Source organism: Euprymna scolopes, chromosome 35 (assembly GCF_053919585.1).
Source record: "Euprymna scolopes isolate OS-2025 chromosome 35, ASM5391958v1, whole genome shotgun sequence".
Classification (NCBI taxonomy): domain Eukaryota; kingdom Metazoa; phylum Mollusca; class Cephalopoda; order Sepiida; family Sepiolidae; genus Euprymna; species Euprymna scolopes.
In genome coordinates, this window is record NC_136516.1 from 20,039,842 (window position 1) to 20,054,817 (window position 14,976).

At 28.4% G+C, this 14,976-nt stretch overlaps 1 protein-coding gene across 3 annotated transcripts in view; it reads left to right on the top strand.

Moving 5' to 3' along the window:
- Positions 1–14,976, top strand: part of LOC145259724 (uncharacterized) — a 130,331-nt gene that overhangs the window by 19,236 nt on the left and 96,119 nt on the right. For 2 of the 3 annotated variants that reach the window (XM_080117411.1, XM_080117413.1), the window contains exon 1: positions 342–408. The exons of the other annotated variant lie outside the window; for it this stretch is intronic. The gene's annotated coding sequence lies outside the window, so the exon portion shown is untranslated. Of the gene's footprint in view, positions 1–341; positions 409–14,976 lie in introns of those variants that run through there. 3 annotated transcript variants of the gene reach the window in all.

Below are 14,976 nucleotides of genomic sequence, written 5' to 3' on the forward strand. Positions count from 1 at the left end.
ATAAAAATTAGGAATCGTCCCAACACTAATATATACGCACACACATACTTGACATTGTAAATTAAAAGGTGACAATATTGATTGGATGTCCCTATATAACATTCTTTAAATGTTATCATATTTTAAATAACTGTCTGAAAGTTAAAAAAATGGAATCTAATCATTTTTTACGTCATGTCTAATATTACGCCATGTATTACTTTAATTTCTTGGAATTAAATTTCGGGTTTTCCCCGAAATGAGTGGTTAAGTAAGAAGCTAATTCTTGGAAGTGTACGCTTGATTTTTCGGGGAAATCCCTTTTTTAGTTTTATATAAATATCTTCCTCTTTCGTTTGCTCGCATTATTTCGTAGAAAACTCTATACCAACTTACATAACCTGTAAACACGATCGTTTTTACTAGAAGGTAAAACAAGGATTTTTTTTTTTTTAATCTATCTTTTGTATGTATGTAGAATACGGACCGTACTGAAATAATGTTATTTAGAAACCCATTTTTAACAATGGGAGGGTAGGTTGAAAATCCTAAAAAAAAAAAAAAAAAAATCACGGTCCGTATTTTTTTTTTTTTGCCCAGTATCTTTTTTTTAATGATTTTTTAGGTACTAGTAGTGCAGAGAGTGCCCGCGCTGCCGCGCTATTTTTTAAATCGTATTTCCAAGTTTAAAGTTTTGTTTTTTATTCAATTGTAAGGTTAAAGTATAGAATAGGCACAAAACACTCTCCCCATGTTAATAATGGCGTTTTAAATAATAACGTTAATATTTACGTCCGGATCACTCTCTGCACACTGCACTAGTACCTTTTTTTATTTTAAAATCAATGTTTTTCATTTCAGTGAACTAGTGTTTGTGTACGTTTTCAGCGTCCCAAATGTACTCATTTCAAAAATTCCATTGTAAAAAAAAAAAAAAATTTAATATCGATTCTTTGGTTCTTATGCATTGCACTTTATCGTACTATTTTTTAAAAATAGTATTTTCAAGTTTCACAATATCTTTTTTTTTTCTTTAAATTGTTAGATGGACGTACAGAGTAGTTATAAAACATTCTCCCCTACCCATGTTAAGAATGGCTTTGGAAATAACGTTGTTATTGCAGCAATGGTAACAAGTGCAAGTGCATTGTATAAGTATAGGTTCTTTTTTGTATTATTATAAGAGATTATAAATTATGCGGGTGTATGTGTTTCGTTTAAAATGTGGGTACTTCTACAGAATTTGAACCGAACTGTGTTCTTTTTTTCATTTGTGCAAGTATCTTTTTGTTTATTAATTTGTTAGGTGAAAGTACAAAATAGTTACAAAATGTTCTCCCCTTCCCATCTTAACGAGTTTCTAAATAATCTTATTTCAGTACGGAAGGCCCGTATTCTGCATAAAGTGCTTTTTTTTTTAATCCTAACCTAAGTTCGTTGGAAATTTTTAAATATTGATTTTATATATATATCTGGTAGGTTAGTGTCCAATCGATAATTCGCAGAAGACAAAAAAAAAAAAAAAAAAAAAAATGCAGGGGGGGGGCTGATTGTTCAGGTGCATTTTAAGTCATTCTAGCGTTTAAAAGAGTTGGCAAACAATTTTTTCTTGTTCCGAGAGAAAAATATTTTGCGTTTTTTTTTTTTTTTTTTTTTTTTTTCTTAAGATGTTTGGTTTTTAGGCGATCAAATAAATTTAGTGGCAAAAAATTAGTTAACTGTCCTAAAAAGTTAGAATGATCCCAAAATGGTCGATCATTTTACATTAAATTTATATACAAAACACTACTTTTTTATTCGCAAGTAATCGCCTTAAAGTGACGCTGTCTTAGAATTTACCCGACAGTTGTTTTTGGTATCTTGGTACTCCTTGGGCGTTGAGTTCCATGGCGACCAGCATAAAAAAATACGCGTCGCTCCTTTCCTGAGGCAAGTGCACATATTTTTTTTTTTTTTTTTTTTTTTACTGACGTTTTCTTAGTAACTAAACGATTATTTGTCACATTATTTATTTTGAAAAAAAAAATAACTAAGCCATTTACTGACAATTTCTCGGTATCTTGACTTTAATAACATTTATTTGTTAAAAATATTTGTGAAAGTGAGAAATTATCAGTAAGTAAATGGTTTAGTTATTTTTTTTCGTTTTTTACCCATCCGCAAATGCTATAAAAAAAAAAAGTCAACAAAAAGTCGTTATTTAAAAAAAAATTAAAACAAATGTCAGCAAAGCATACCCCACCCGCAAATGCTATTAAGAAGTCGATAAAAGTCATTTAAGAAATTTAAAAACAAAAGTGAGACATTATTAATAAATGTTTAGTAATTTTTCTTTTAATATTCATAAAAAGAAACTTTTTTTCAAAATAAATGTGACAGATAATCGTTTAGTTACTACGACAACGTTAGTAAATAAGTGTTACGTGCGTGCGCTTGCGTAAGGAAGGGAGCGACGCGTGTTTTTTATGCTGGTTGCCATGGAACTCAACGCCCAAAAGGGGTACCGGTATCTTTGCTGACTATTTTATTTTTTAGCAAATATTTTAGATTTTAAAAAGTGGAGGGTTACTTTCCGGTAAATGTTGAGATTGACGGCGCAAACAGGATGCGAATGAAAATTGTTGGCTAATGTTAAAAAAATACGCTAACAGGGTTGACACTAGTTTTGAATTAAACTAAAAACGAATTTAAAATAATTTCAAAGACAAACCAAAAAAACTTATCCATGTATAAACATATATAAAAATACAATTTTTGGTTTGTCAATGTAGCAAAATATAATTTTGCCTAAAGTTTTTATTTATTTATAAAAAATTTAGAAATTTTTTAATTTTTTTTTTTTTTTTTTTTTTTTTCAATGAGTAGTTTTCACTGAAACCTTTTTGGAATATAGTGCTTTTGCTAGGTACAAGCAAAACGAATGGCGATGCTCAAAATGTATAAACATTTTGACCCCTCCCTTTACTTAAAAAATTACCAAAAATCAGGAAATTAACCCATTTTAATGAAATTTTCAGTATTTATCAAATAATGATCGCGGAATATAATGAACTCATCATTTTTATTTAAATCTTAGTGGAAATGTATTTTGTTTAAACAAAAAATATCTTTATTAAAGTTATCGTTTTCAGTAGTAAATAAAAAACGCAAAAATGATTATTTTTTTTATATATATATATATATATATATATATATATATATATATATATATATATATATAAATAAAGCATCGTAATTTATAAAAATAAAATTTACAGGAACATTACGAAAAAAAGCCCCTAAAGTTCGTATTTATGAATTCGATATAACTCGAAGAAAAATGAATTTCTCGAACTACCGATATTACCATTGAATTTAGCATTGTTTATGTGATATTTTCACAAAATAAAAAAATATATAATTGCAAAAAATATTTCTACTTTATTTTTTGAAATTACAGGTTTCGCATAATTTTCATATGCAAGATTTTAATTTTCTTGCTCGCAAGAATGTGAAACTTTCGGCGTAACATATTTTTTTTTTATATATATAATATTGAACAATAATTTAAAAAAAATTAATTTAAAAATAGGAACATAGAAAAATAATTATATTAAAAAATGGAAAAATTTATACAAACGTTCAGAATAGGAATGTACGGATACACGTCTGGGGGGAAAAAAAGAAAACCATCACACTCCTTCCTCCCTTTTAATTACATGACGTCATTTTCAGTCTTTCGACTTCCTGAAATTTTGGGCCTTCGTATATTCCGTGTTTACAAAATTGTAGTTTGTTGCTTTCTGCGAACGGCAGAATCACTAGGTTTTTTGGGTTGATTTATGTTTTGTACAAACAAGGTGATTTTTTTTTTTGGTATTATTATACAAACACCGTGACAGCGTTGGGGTTAGGGGTAGGGTTAATTCGCTGTCACGGTATTTGTATAGTTTTACCTTTTTTTTTTTTTTTTTTTTTTTTTTAATATCTTGGGACTTTACTAATTATCTTTTTGAAATAGACCCAGAAAACTAATATTTATATTTTAAAGGATTTTTACAATAAATTTATTTAACTTCAAAATTTAGTTGAATTGGGTAGCTCACCGTGATAACATTTTTCATAACTTTTTTTTTTTACGTGTACAAATATTTTTTTCCTTTTGGAAATTAAGTTTAGTCCTTAATCTTCCAAATACAATCAAAAAGTAGTCGGAAACCTACAAAAAAATTATGATCAATTGGCTTTCAAAACTAGGTCCCCCTATTTTTGTCCGTCCATTTTTGCCCGTACCTAGTTTTTTGCACAGTTGCAAGGCATAGTTCCCTTATTTGTTCAAAAGTCCCTTCCAAAGGATTGTTTTTGCACAAACTTTTAGAAAGATACAAGTTATCGACCCCTGTTCGGCTGACATACGCCCTCTATCGGCCGTTCTTGAAACTAAAATACACACATTCGTCTTATGTCAGTGTCATGCAGAAGTGCCGAAACTTATTATTTAACATGGGGAGTGTGTTGTAAATATTCTGTACCTTCATCTAACAATATAATAAAAGCAATATCGTAAAATTTGAATTTCTTGATTAAATAATTCTAAAACTGTTGATATGGAGTTCATAAAATTTCCTTATAAACGATTTTTGTCGCAAAGGGAATGACAATATTAGTAAATATGTATATATATATCTATAAAAGTGAATGTGTGTGTGTCTGTGTACATTTCCCTACACAATATCTCTGTCAATTTTCAGTCTACCGATTCGAAATTTGATATACAGGGTAGTGAGATTTGGAAAAAATCTTTGTAATCCGTTGTCGGCCAGAAATTTGCCTGTTAAGGGGTCAAAGTTCAACGATTTGACCTTTGAGAACTCTACCAAACTCCTCTGCCAATTTTGGGTCTAAACACTTGAAATTTTAGATATAGGTTCCTTGGAAATTGATCTAACTTAATAACTTGATTAGAATCCAAAGCAATAAATGTTAAGGGGTCATAATAGGGGTCAAAGTTAAAAAAAATTTGACCTCTGGGGTCTCTACGAAATTACTCAGACAATTTCTGGTCTAAACATTTGAAATTTTACATAAAGGGTATTCAGATGAGGCAAGCTTTTTAATCGGTTTGAGCTACCAATATATAAATGTATGTATGTTTGCATGACTGCCTAAAACTTTCGACAGAGACAACGAATTTTCAAAAATCAGTATCGTTTTGAAGCTCGACCCTTCAGACGACAAATACCGAAAAATTGGCTAAAAAATTAATTTCTTCAATCTCAACTGGGCATTTTTCTACAGGGAGGGGTCGCTTTTTTCACCGATATTTTCGAAAGCCATCCCCTCTTTTTAAATTGTCTAGCCTTAATTTAAATCTATGTCACTTCCGGTTTAGCGGTGGTCGTAACAGCAAAGACGTCAGTTTTTTCCCCCGTTCTTTTCCTCCTTCGTGGTACGGGTTCGAGCCTGACTTCCTACTACCACTTTTTTTTTTTTTTTTTTTTTTTTTGTGCTCAACGTACACCTCCAAACACCCGGGCAACGCCGGGCTGAAATGCTAGTATATATATATATATATATATAATATATATATATATATATATATATATATATATAATATATATATATCTCAGAAAAAGAAAAATTCAAACTTTTAATTAAATTCTACAAATTTTTTAATGTTTGAAATATTTCTGCATTAGTAACTTTACTAACATTATTTGTTTGAATTTAATTTTGAACTTTTTCGTTTTTCGGTTTTGATTTTTTTAAATATTGTTCATTTTCATTAAAAAAAGTATTTATTGATCGTTTTAATAAAAAAAAAAAATCGTTTAATTTTAATTTGTTTATTGCCTTAATTCATAGTTCATACTTTGCAACATTTGTCTTCTGCTTCAAACATACGTAATCTCACATTAATATTGAATGAACTTCAGTTTCACTACAAATCAATTTGTGTTCCTTCCTTTTTTTTAAAAAATCTAGTTTATTAATAAAGAACGTATTCTAATCTTAAATCCATAATACAACGAAATGTTCGATTGCTTTTAATGCATAAGCAAACAACTTTCCCCCCCCCTTTCAAATTCTTCTTTTTTTTCTTTTTTATTAATATTGGATGAGTTTCAGTATAAATCATCGTCTTTTATCTTTTTTTTTTTTTTTTTTTTATAATACAGTTTTGAAGTTTTCTGTAAAAATTTCTGCTCATTATCGACGGTCTAAGTGCTCCACATGTCTTTCTTGCTAGGATCTCGGCGATGACATTTTTTAGCTGATAGGCCATCTCTTACTATGGTCGTGCATATGCCTGGTTCACAAAGTGCTCTAGTAGCAGTGTCAGAAATTGCTATTTGCGTAATAAAAACTTGAATAATTAGACTTACTATCTTTCAAAGCTCATAACTACTTGTAAAATGTAATTCAGACCCTAATTTTTTTCAATTATTGGAGCAAAGACCAAATTTTAAAATAACAGGTTTAATAGCAAAATATGCAATATTTGTTTTGTTTTTTTTTAATCGGTTTTCTTTAAAAAAGATTTTTAAAAAATTAACGAATGTTGTTAGCTTACTTCGAATATATATATATATATATATATATATATATATATAAATTCCAAAAAATCACTTGCCTATAAAAAATACTAATCAATGGGTACTTCCATTCTTCATTTAGAATTTATCCATATTTATATATTATATTCCATGTCCTTTTTAAATAAAATACTTTTTTAAGCAAGGATGAAAAAATACTGTGACATCAGATGTTTCACAATTGGATTAAAGGAAGACAAATGTCTCCTTTTCTTTGAGTTGAAAACTTTGGTGGCCTTAAGCGCCAGAATTTATCTCCATTTCTATTTCTGGCTTAAACAAAAGTTAGTTCATATGGGCCATCGTAACTTGAAAAATGATCACATTTCACTTATCAGATTTTGCCGTTAAAAAAAAATCCACTCGACCGATTTTCCATTTTTTTTTCTTTTTTTTTTTTTTTATTCTCTTAAAGAAATACATGAGTTTTTGATTTAATATATATTTTTTATGGAGTGATTTTTTTTTTTTTTTTTTTTTTTTTTAATCTAAAAAAAAAATTGAATGAAGCAGAAAAAATTGTCGGTATTCTATCTTTTCAGGACAAAATTTTAAAAATATGAGGTTTCACTTAAAAAAAAATCAACGTGGTTTTTAAAAGTTTTAAACTTTGATCTTTACAGGTAAATTTGCACAAAACTATTTTTTTTTTTTTTTTAATTAGATTATTTTATTTACTGATCTTTTATCTTCAATTTGTGATATACAAATCTGAGGTGAGAAAATTATTTTCATTTTAATAGACATTTCAAAATGGGAGGAAGTGAATTTAAAAAAAACTTTTGTCTAGAATATTATAATTGGTTTATTGGAAAGAGCATAAAAGTTCACATTAACCCTGAAAATATAAAAATTTAACTAGTAATACACACGGACGAAAAAACGCTTTGGATAATTACAGATTTCAAGGTAGTTCTACTAAAATAGCCATATTTTTTAAACCAAAGCACTTCAAGTCTTCAAATTACTACTGTTTTGTTCGGAAATGAATATACTTTCAAATGAATTAATAAATATGAATGTACATTATATATTTTAAGAGTTTTAAGCAAATAAAGTGATAAAAATGTGAACGTCATAAAATGGCGTTTTCGGTAAGGTTTTGTAATGACCCCCCCCCCCTGTTTTCTAAAGGTCCGTACCGTGATTGTATGAAGAATTTCGACATGAAATTTGGGAACCAATTAGAAGAGGTGTTAATTTAATACTGTCAAGTGTCCGAAATATTTTTGACCATTTCTTTTTTTGTCGTGTTAAAAATAAGACTTTAATATGACGAGTATTGAACATTTTGAAAAAAGAAAGTTTTCGGACACCCAGTAGTAAGTAAATCAATCTTTTTACTATCTTTATCAATTAAAAGTATTATTTTATGTTGAGTAGGACCGCGGTAATTGATAATTTAAAAGGACCTACCCGAAAAAAAAAAATTGTTTCTATTTCTCTAATTTGGTCAAATGAAGTTTAAGCAGCAGCAGCAGCAGCTCCAGCCTGTAGAATCAGCCATAGCACAGTTGTAAACAAACACGCGTTCTTTAATTTTTATTCAAGAACGAATTAAGAAAAACATGAAAATATGAATATAAATGTTCTTATGTTTAATTAGAGCTATTTTGTTATCAGAATAACATTAGTTTAGAACTATTCGGTTTTCAGAATATATAATAACAACAATCCTAACCAATTCGGCATTATAAATCTGTTGCAATTTCTCACAAATCTCGTCAAATTTAAAAACATGGTTAAAAATACAAAAACTTTTGTAGATATATAGCTTGCATGCACTTTTATTCTTTAAATTAGTTTTGAACAGCGAATTAAAACAATGTTTTACTGCGAACAGCCACAAATGTTTTTTTTTTTTTTTTTTTTTCAAAATCAAAATAAGTATCAAAATCTCGTTTATACATAGATTCGAAAAAGTTGTCAAAAAACAAATATATAACAAATAAATGTTATCAAAGGCAAGATAAGTTACTTTTCTACCAAACTGGATATATTTTTTGTGTTTTTATTCAATGTAACATGTTTATTCAGCTCGAAAAAAATACAGTGTTTACCGTGGAAAATTAAAAATGGCGCCCGGCCCGACTCTCTTTGACACGGTAAGTTTGAGAAAAGGAGTTAAAAATAAAAAAAAACTATACAAAATACTGTTAAAAACTCACCGAATATATGTCAGCCTATGTCACGGTAACATATATTGAGCGAGTTTCTAGCAGTATTTTGTCTACTTTTTTATTTTTAACTCTTTTCCCCAAACTTACCGTTTCAAGAGAGCCGGGCGCCATTTAAAATTTTCCAAAACATCGGTAAACACTGTTTTCAAGCTGAATAAACATGTTACATTAAATAAAAACACTAAAAAATGATCCAGTTAGGTAGAAAAGTAACTTGCTTTTGATAACATTTATTTGTTACATATTTGTTTTTTTGACAACTTTTTCGAATCTATGTGTAGTAATACAAACCCTCAAAATCTATATCAATATTCTTGAAATTTTAAAAGCAGTTAGAAAACACATCAAACTACAATTAGGAAGCTTTTTATTTCGTTATTTTTTTTTCTACTTATTAAGCGAAAGATATTTTTACAACCTGCTCCAGCGTAGTATAAACGGCCTATGGAATTAACACCTTCAACATCGAAAATAGAAATCAACAAATTTTTGAACGCTCTTTTTGAAATTTTAACCAATAGAAAAATGTTGATAGATTTTTAAAGTGAAAAAATAGAAAAAAATTTACCTTGTAAAATTCAATTCGTTTTATTACGTAAAAAAAAAAAACGGCTGCATGAGCACGCACAGACACTTTGAAAACGCTGTTTTTTAAAAAAATAAAAAATATTTCTATTATTTTTCAAACAACTTTAATAGTTTATTTTGGAAGTATATTCCATAAAGAAATTAAACAACCCACTTTAAAAAGAAAAATTACGAGTTTTTTTTTATATTTTATTCAGTTTTGCGTTAAGGGTGTCAAAAATTCTCAAAAAATTCTGACACACCTAGTGCTCTAGTACAGAAAATTCGTTATAGTTGAATAGTTTGGTTCAATTAATTAATTTTTAAAAAAATCTTACATAAAAAAGAGAATGCCTCCGGGGCAACGCCAAATAAGTACAGCTTGTTGACAAACAGAAATACAACTAATTAATATTCTAAATAAAAAAAATCATATAAAAATAAAGGTTGAAATAAATAAAATAGATCAAATTGTCCGGTGTTGGGGTGGGAGGACTGATATCATTTATCTGTAAGAGGGCATGACGACATCCAGAGGTGAGGTCATTTTTTTTTTTCTTTCATTTTCGTTTCTGAGAAACGCTTCATTTCTGGTTAACAACGAAAAAAAAAAAAATTCTTGTTACTTCTCTATTTACCTGTATTCATTTGTTTTTAATTTTGTTTGTAATTATATGCATACTACTAAATAGATTTTAAATCTAAATGATTCCTCATTTAGATTTAAAAAGAATATAACACTTTTGGGGAAATTTTAACAATAGCCAACTACACAAAAATAAAGTTTTAAAAAAAGCAAATATACAATAAGTAAATGTTACAAACGCAAAATAAGGATTATTTCCAAAATTTCGGTTCGCAAAATTAAGACGCCAGTAGTGGGCTGTTTACCTAAATATGGAATGGAAATGACTAAACATGAAACGAAATACAAAACTATATGGAAATAATTTTTTTAAATTTTAGTTTTAACACTTCTTGTGCTAACGTGAAACAATCAAATAATACTTTTATTTTTTACATTTCTGTAGTTTTTTTTTTTAATACTTGTATTATCACAAAAAAAAACTAATGTAAATTTTTATTATTTAGAATGGCGTCTTTTTGAAATATATTTGTTTTTCACAAGTTTTATCACAGAATTTTGTCATAAATAATGTATGAAAGTTTTTTTAACACTTTTTGTGTTATCGCAAACTTATTTCAAACATTTGTATAAAAGTGGCACTAGATGGGATTTCTCTTTTGAAGAACAGGAGTCGATAACTCGTCTCTTGCTAATATGTCACTGTCATGCAGAAGTGCCTTAGTTTCTAAGTAATAATTTATTTCATCAAATAACATGCAAGATCATTTTTTACATCCATAATTTCATTTTTTTTTTTTTTTTTTTTTTTTGCTCTGAAAAAAAAAAATGAGAGAAACATTTGAAATACCGTGTTTTTTTTTTTTTTTTTTTTTTTTTTTATCTTTTAGTCTCAAACATTTCATAACCTCACTTTGCTGTATGGAGATGGTGTGGAATTTTTTTTCTTTTTATCGCATTCATCCGCATGTAATGCAATTCTTTGTCCTTCGGATATGAAAAAAACATTAACTTTCGGTCCCTTTTCATAGTTTCCTGACAATTTGGATCATGTAGGCATGTTAAAAATTTACCCCCCCCCATCCCAAATATATATATATATATATATATATACTATCAAAAGTACCCGTCATTGACTGGTTTCAAAAACAGCCTACAGAAAATGGACTCTGATTTATGAAAGTATATCATACTTTCATAAATCAGAGTCCATTTTCTGTAGGCTGTTTTTGAAACCAGTCAATGACGGGTACTTTTGCTAGTATATATATATATATATATATATATATATATATATGAAAAGGAAGGGTTGTAAATTTGGGTTGAATTTCACACTGAAACACTTAGCACAATATTCTGTGGATCTATATTAAAAAACCTTGTTAAACTTTGTGACATATTTCCATTCCATATTTCTTCAAACTGAAACATAATTATCAAAGTATATTATGTACATCTATATTAAAAAAACTTGTAAATGTCTTTTTTTTTTTTAATTTTTTATTTCCATACTTTGTGGACCAGGTGTGAACGCAGATCCCACAATTTTAATGAACCACCGTTCTACCAGATCAAACATACCCATTCCTGTGTCTCGATACATCTTCTATCATTATATGTAATCAGTTTTTTAAAATAGTCAACCATATGGGAGCCTATTTTTGACCAGACACACACCCACACACACATTCAGCTTTATATATATATATATATATATATATATATATATATACCTACTTCCGGTTAAGCCGTGAGAAACGTGACCAGATTTCACAGGACTAAAGTTCATGACGTCAGCAGACTAAATTACGTTAGTTAATAGGCTATCTATTACGATAGTCGTGGCGTATGTAAAGCATCTGCTCGTACTTGTCCAGAATGAATACTAACGCGATTACCCAATGAGAAGCCACATAATTAGCAGACGACATTTGATGAATTTTGGAAGGAAAAACAATTGTTAAATATAAATCATGAACCATCATACACTGCAACCAATTTAACCATTCTGGACAAGCTGCTGTGTTTCATAGCTGGAGTCTATATCAGCAAGTGCTATTCAATGATGTATCTTTAACGTTGTGATAGGAGTGTCAGAAGTCACCATTAAAAAAGTGATTAATCAAACTCGCTATCTTTCAAAGCTTATAACATGAATAATGTAATTTAAACCCTAATTTTTTTTTCAATAAAAGGTGCAAACCCCAAATTTTAAAATAATAAAAGGTTTAATTGAAAAATATGCAATATTTTTTTTTAATTGATTTTCTTTTAAAAGATTTTACAAAATTCAACGAATTTTAACTTAATCTAAATATTATAAATGAAAAAAAAAATCATTTACCTATATAAAATACTAATCAATGGGTGCTTCCATTCTTCATTTATAAGAATTTGTCCATATTTATATTTTATATTCCATGTGCTTTTTAAATAAAAGGATATTTTAAGCAAAAGTCGCAGAACTCCATGTTTTTTAACTTGTTCCCACTGTTAGCAAAAGCAGTGTTTCTTCTATTTTTTTCTAATTGTTAAATACGGATGCCTAAAAGGGCCATAAATTATCTCCCTTTTGTATTTCAGACATATTTGCTTTAAACTACAAAGTTGGTCAATATGCGTCATCGTACTTGAAAAATGATCACATTTCACTCATCAGTTTTGGCCTTTTTAAAAGAAACCACTCAATCAATTTTCAATTTTTAAAAAATTTTTTTTTTAATTCTTTTAAAGAAATACACGAGTTTTTGATTTAATATATTTTATTTCTTTATGGAGTGATTTTTTTTTTTTTTTTTTTTTTTTTTTTATCTAAAAAAAAAAAAAAAAAAAAAAAAATTGAATGAAATAGAAAAAATTGTTGTTAGCGTCCGATATTTACTGGAGAACCTAACCAGAACGTAAGGTTTCAATTAAAAAAAATAAATAAAAAAATCAACATGATTTTTTTAAAGAAAAAGGTTTTAAACTTTGGACTTTACAGGTAAATTTGCAAATAACTGTTTTTTTTTTTTTGTTTTTTTTTTTAAATTAGATTATTTTATTTATTGATCTTTTATCTTCAATTTATGATATATAAAACAGGTGAGAATTATTTATTTTCATTTTAATAGACATTTCAAAATGGGTGGGTGAATTAAAAAAAAAAAAACGTTTTGTCTAGAATATTATATTCAGTATATTGGAGAGACCATAAAATATCACATTGAACCTGAAAATATAAAAATAGGACCAATAGAAAAATTTTGGTAGATTTTTAAAGTGAAAAAAATTGAAAAAAAATTTAACTTGTAAAATTCATTTCATCACATAGAAAAAATGGCTGCATGAGCGCACACATGCACTTTGTAAACTTTTTTTTTTTTTTTTAAATAAAAAATATTTCTATTTTTTAAACAACTTTTAATAGTTTATTTTGGAAGTATATTCAATAAAGAAATTAAATAACTTTTAAAAGAGAAATTACGAGTTTTTTATTTTATTCAGTTTTGTGTTAAGGGTGTCAAAAATTCTCAAAAAATTCTGACACACCTCACGTTGTGACATGTCAATATGTAAAGATGTTTTAACATTGTGATCGTCTAGTTTCTTGAACGTGCGTGTAACAGCTATTGATCATCTCTAGTGTTTGTGTGTGGATATTTTTGTGACAGTTTGTATAACAACTATTGACAAAGGAATGGACAACATTGTCAGTAGAATCACCAGCAAAAGACACATAGCTTTATAAAGTTTCTTCTTCCTGGAGTTCAACCGAATCATATTTCATACAACTAAACTATCGTCTTTGACTTGCCCACCAAGTTTTATTAATAAATGCTTAACAGTCTTTTTTCATTTACATTTAATGATAAGTACATCTAAACACGGCGTGCAAAATTGTCAGGAACTCTGACACGCTTCTCTTTTCCCTACCATGATACCATCGATGTCCCCTCCACGCACACAAGTGTTAGGAATTTAAAAACAAAATGAGGAAAAATTAACAAAACAAGAGGAAATATAAGTTGATCAGTAAAACAAAAGTTATAGGGAGTGAGCCGAGAAAGACAATAGAGAGGAAGTTGTTCATCAAGGTACACAAAAGAAAGCTGAAATAGGATTGTTAATCAAGGGGTGGAAGAATGAAGGACCGGACAATATAGGTCAATATATTTAGATTTTATGAACAGTTTTAAGAATGGCAGTGAGTTTTCTAACAGTAACTGTTTACAGACAGTCTTGAGTTTGAGACAGTTGAAGGCAAGTTGTGGCTTGGAGCAGATCAAGATGAGCTGATGTCAAGCGACCGCAAAGAGGGCTTGACAGACGACTAGATATGGATCTTAGCAGTTAAAGGGTTGTTTCTTATGATGGTGTCACACATGCACCAAGAGCTATATATATATATATACTCTACATAGCGAGTGAAACAGTCGCATTTGCGAGTGATTTTTCAAAGTGGCGACTAGAAATAATGAAACGCTTATCTTTTGGCGATTACAATTCTTTCACTTACAATCTTCCAAAGCTCACTATTGAGTGAAAAATATCTTTTGAACTTTGTTCGTTTTATTAAAAAAAAAAAAAAAAAAAAAATTAAATTATTTAAACAATAAAAGTTTAATAGAACAATTTTTTTTTTTTTTTTAAACAAAGATTGTTTAAAAGAATATCGGAAGAAATTGGAATGTTTATACCTTCAAGTATCGATATAAAATTTGGTGCATATTTAGAATTACACTTATCAAAAAAACAAAAAAAAACACACACACACGCACACAAAAGAATCTTTGGTGTACATACTCATCACAGAACAAAGGTGTTATATTCTAAAAATCATATAGGTTTGACTATTAACTTTTCTATTTGATTAGTAAAGAAAAATATTTAGTTGTCAAAGGTCAACTAAAGATAAATTTGTCTGTCGAGCCCTGTGTGTGTGTGTGTATTTTGGCAGCAAGTCATTATTCAAGCATGTCTGATTGAACATGACAGTTCGTTTTTCCGATTTTCTTTGATAACTTTTCAATTCGCCGGGCAGTCTTTTTATTTTGGTTGGCATGTTGTATATTATGACGCCTAGTGGTGGTTGTTAGTGGAATAAGTG